The sequence below is a fragment of the Echinops telfairi genome, unplaced genomic scaffold, assembly GCF_000313985.2.
Source record: "Echinops telfairi isolate 266 unplaced genomic scaffold, ASM31398v2 ScPeMD7_43;HRSCAF=161, whole genome shotgun sequence".
NCBI lineage: Eukaryota > Metazoa > Chordata > Mammalia > Afrosoricida > Tenrecidae > Echinops > Echinops telfairi.
Window position 1 is genome coordinate 873,398 of NW_022103941.1, and position 5,084 is coordinate 878,481.

The 5,084-nt window shown below is 39.6% G+C and overlaps 1 long non-coding RNA gene across 1 annotated transcript in view; it reads right to left on the minus strand.

The window, feature by feature from the left end:
• Window positions 1-1,018: 1,018 nt before the first annotated feature.
• LOC123521710 overlaps window positions 1,019-5,084 on the minus strand; it is a 6,331-nt gene continuing 2,265 nt past the window's right edge. The window contains exons 2-3 of the long non-coding RNA XR_006680086.1: window positions 3,719-3,973; window positions 1,019-1,875 (exon numbers count right to left, since the gene is read on the minus strand). This is a non-coding gene — a long non-coding RNA (uncharacterized LOC123521710). The remainder of the gene's footprint in view (window positions 1,876-3,718; window positions 3,974-5,084) is intronic.

Consider the following 5,084-nt stretch of genomic DNA (forward strand, 5'->3'; position numbering starts at 1 on the left):
AGAAAGCAAATCTCAAAATTCATCTACGAATTCATACTGGAGAAAAACCTTATATATGTGGTGTAGGAGGTAAAGTTTTATCCAGAAGAATTTCTTTATAGCACATCAGAGATTTCACATAGTAAACCAGTTCTTTGCATGAATTAAATGTGGAAAATCTTATTTGTAGAAGTCAAGTCTCATTAAACATGAGAAAATTCCCAGGGAGAAGAGTTTTCATTCAGGTTAGTGTAACAAAGGTTTCAAAACAAAGGAAGAGATGCTAGACTTTGGCCTGGACCAAGTGTGGGAATGGATGATTGAGACTTACCATACAGGTACCCATTCTCTGAATTGCTGTCCCTCTACTGACATGGCCCATCAGTGTGGGGACAGGGCCTTCCAGACCTCCACATGGCCCAAGGGCACCTCATTGCTCTTCCAGCTTCCAGTGCCTGAAAGAGAGCTGAACCTGTTTTCCCTGGATCACAGCTATACCAAACAGTAGATTGCCCACTCAGATGCCAGTAGTGTCCGCCCCACCTGCATGTTCATTGTTACCCCCAGAAACAGCACCAAAATTCTGTAAAATAAGAAGATGATAGATAGAAAATGATAAGAAGATGACAGATGTACTGCCTGCAGGACAAGCAGGTCTGTCTTGGAATAAGGACAACTTGGATGCATCTTGGAAGCATCCAATAAGACTTTATCTCACTTATTTGAGAATGTCATTAGAAGCACCACAACCTGGAGAGTGGTCTTGTGCTTGGTAAATTAGACTGCCAGTGAAAAAGAGAGAGTCTTTCCAGGAGGTGGATTGTCACAAAGGCTGCAATGATGAGTCCAAACGGAGGAATGATTGTGATCATAGTGCACTTCTGGGCAGTAATTCATGGGATCTCTAGGAGTCAAAGCCAATTCAAGGGTAGCTAACAATTCAACATATTCAATATTATTTAGGTCATTCTAAGTTAAAATTAGTTCATAAACGCACACTTGTGAGTATTCACTGGAATGAAAACATTGAATATCCATCTGATGGCATGGAGAACATTTGGAGCTAACATGAGAATTTATTCCTGCATTAGTAATTTTATAATGAGATTGGTGGCATAGGGGTTATGCGGTGCGCTGAGATCTGTTTGCCAGTGCCCACTCCAAAGAAGAAAGACATGCCTTTCTACTCCCATAGGCAGTTAGAATCTTAGAGACCCACAGGGGAATCACTATAAATTGTCCTCAACTCGATGGCAGCGAGTTTGGGCTTTTTTTTTCTTCCAATATTTCTAACTTTGACAACAAACAGCACTATTTAGTATCCTGAACTGTCAATTGAGATTTCATCGATACCTATAACTTTGAAGTCTGCCTTTGGATAAATGGCCAAACAGACAAAGCCCATTCCAATAAAAAGAAGGCATGTTCAGATACATGAAGTTTCACTAGAGACTGTGCTTTGTGGTCCCTAGAGAGGTGCTGACAAGGTGGGGGCACCACAGCTTCTGAGAGGAAAGCATCACTGACTTGTCTCTTTCACATCTGCTGAAACCATGACCTGATGTACTAAGGTTTGTGTCTACGCACACACTGACTTCCAATCACTATGTCTCTAGCACAGTAATACACGGCTGTGTGCTCAGGATTCATGGAGCTCAGTTTTAAAGGAACTTGGCTCTTGGAGGTGTCCTTGGTGATGCTGATTTGGGACTAGGAGAGCTATATTATACTCTGTGCTCCCACCACTCCATATTACACCAACCCAGTCCAATCTCTTTCCTGGAACCTGGCAGATCCAGTCCACACCATAGCTGTTTAAAGAGAATCCAGAGACAGCACAGGTGACAGGGTTCATGAGGGGTTCACCAGTCCAGGGCCTGACTCTTGTAGCTGCACCTGGGGATAAAGAGAAACCCAGTGAGTCATGTGCTAAGATGCTGCATCCCCAGACTTCATGTTCATGTGGTTAAGATTCATGACACCCAGAAATGCTCTCCAGAATGAGAAGGAATACAAATTTAAGTCCATGTATGCTATGGTTTCATGGGACTGGTGCACTTGTATGTAAAGATGGAAAGGGCTGAATGGAGCCCGTAGCTCTGGGACTCACACTAGAAAGGCGATGCTGGTGGAGCCCTTGGGAGAAAACAGTCCTCTCTCTGAGGTCTTGACTCTACCAATCGTATGAACATCTGCAGATTTCATGTTCACTGTAACTTTATGTCCTTTCCCATCTATTGATATTAAAGACAATCTCTATCTTCACCATGTTTGAGGCAGTAGAGCTACCATAGTGGTCAGCACAGCAGTTCTAGCTGATCAAGCACTGCACTCCTTACATAGGCTCCTGTCCTCACTTCTTTCTTCTCTTGGTCCAGAGCTGGTGGGTCCTTAGCATCCCTGCAGGTCAGCTTTCTCCCTGAGGTTAGTTTACTGTCTGGAGTCACACTGACTCTCCCTCACTGTGAACAGATTTGCAGGTAGAGAGTGCTACAACTTGCAAACAATCTGAATTGGGTACAGAGGAAGGAAGTATGATCTATAGATATTTATATGGATATGCTATTGAGATATATTCCACAATAAAATACTGATTCAGAACAAATCTGCCTGAAAGACAAGGAAGGTATTGAATAGTTTAGCTTTCATTCTTTCCACAGGAAGAAAAAGGTACTTAAAGCAGTCTTCTATTCAAAATAATTGAAGCAAGAAAGTAATAGTTATTTATTCCATGTAAAGGAGGGAATTGTCAAGTCAGAATTCTTTTTTATGGTTGTCTGTGAAGTGTGTGATAGTAAATCTGACAGCTGTTGACAATTGTTGAACACAACGATAATCTAATGCCACAGAATTATGCATGAGAAGAATGTTGAAAATATTTTGTTGCCTATAGATGTACCATGAGAAAAATAAGTTAAAAAATGAAAGATTTTTTCATACATAATCAGAAACTGATGGAAAGTCTTACAGGTACATCAACACTTCAAAAAACTAGCTAAAATATTTAACCGGAAAAGAGATTATGATATAAGCCAGAAATCTGAATTTAAAATATTGTCAGAAATTGAATAGTTTTTAGTTAATATTTATTTTCCCATTTTTTCCTCCACATCCATTTTATTTGGTGCTAATAATCATATAAATCCATAGTTCAAGTGCATCAAGCAGTATTGTACAATTGTTACCAAGATCAGTTTCAAAACACCCTCTTCCTCTTGAGCTCCTTGGCATCAGCTCCCTTTTATCCCACCCCCCACTGTAGTCCCCAGAATCCCTTATTCTCTTTGCTATCTCTGTATGTTCATCAATTCAGGTTTCATCTAATGTAAAACAGAAAAACAAAGAACAAAAATTCAAGAATGTTACCGCCAATGACAAAATACATCTGAGATAAACCCAAATAGGAATTGGAAATTGAAGAAGAAGGTAGTCCAAGTGCAGTCTGCTGTCCTCCCTCAGAGTCCAGAACAGACCCAGGTATGCTTAGGACCAAATATGTCAGTCTGACTACTGGAATGTGATGACCTTGCTGTCTGACTGCCTTTCCCAAGGCTTCTGGACCCAAAAACACTCTTTAGTAGCTGGTGTCCTACAACATCCCTCTTCTATGTTCTTCTGAACACATGCTGACATTCCCCAAACTGATTGTTATGCACATTACATGGAATATACAAAACAACAAAACCAACTTAATGCCTTCCAGTAGATTCCACCTCATAGTACAACCCTATTTCTCTACCTTTGCTGTTGAGGAGGGAACACTGTTCTTCAACTGTAGCACAAACAAGGGATACTTGCAGACCTCCATCCCTGCGCTGGCCGCACAGTGAAACCTCTGGCTGTGGAGACCGCTGCCCACTCCTGAAGATGAGCCGCCTCTGTCTCTTCTGTGTGAGTAAACTGCTGTTGCATCCAATGCCTGTGTATAAGCTGTGCTTTTGCTGGTGACCTCAGCCATTGGTTTAACAGAAATAACTGTTAAGACGTCCTTACACTATAAAAGGGAAACATACAAATGGATGGAAGAATAAGATTATTTTTATCAAATTACCATGTAAATTGAAGCACAGCCATAAAAATGTATATTTAATAGGAAAATCATTAACATGTTAATAAATATAATTACATAATACCATAAATGATGTCACAGAAAAAGATGGCATCATTAACCTAAAAACACAATGTGGGAAATTCTATGGAGACCAAGGTAATGGAAAAGAGAACAATTCCTGACAACAGTATTAAATATGATTAAACAAAATACAGAAAGCAAACTAATGGAGATGAGCAACCAGAATAAGATTCAAATTGGAAACACAGGTAACATAACTCACTGGCATCAAGTGAATTCTGACTCACAGTGACCGTCTAGAGCACAGTAGATCTGCCCCTTAGGGTTAGGCACTGTAAAACTTTTTTTTTAATTGAGAGATTGTCAAAGTTTAATATGAAATATATGTTGGATAACATATCAATGTTAGATTTCTTATTGAATTTCCAATATTATTAAAATGATTTTTGAAAGCATTCAAAATAAAAATGCTTTAAAACATTTGTTCCACAACTAATATCTTTTAATATTTCTTTAAAACAAAAACACTTTTATTAGGACCCAATACAGACATCATCCCATTCTATAGTTAAATCATATCAAGCAGTGTTGTACACTCATGTAGAAAGCATGTTCTTTCTTCTTGAACTCCTTTCTATTAACTTGCCCAGCTCTCTTACTGAAACCCCCAGGAACCCTTATTCTGGTTATTGGCTCTGTAGAGTCACCCACCCTGTGCTTCATAAATTAAGAAACAGAAAAATATATGAGAATCAAAAATGCTACCAACAATGACAAAACATAGCAGCAATAACCCCGTAAATGTATAAAACAAAAACACATGCCAGAAGAAACCAACTCCTAGCACATTCACTACGGGTTCGGTAGGCGCAAGTGTACAGCGATAATAAGTAAATATTATAGTAAAATTACAGAGAGCATGAGAGATAAAAGATACATAGAAATAAATGGAGTCAGACACATTTCATGGTAGCATTGCTCACCTCAGCCCTAATTGGTAGTCCACGTGGAGGGAGGGGGAAGGGAAGGAGGG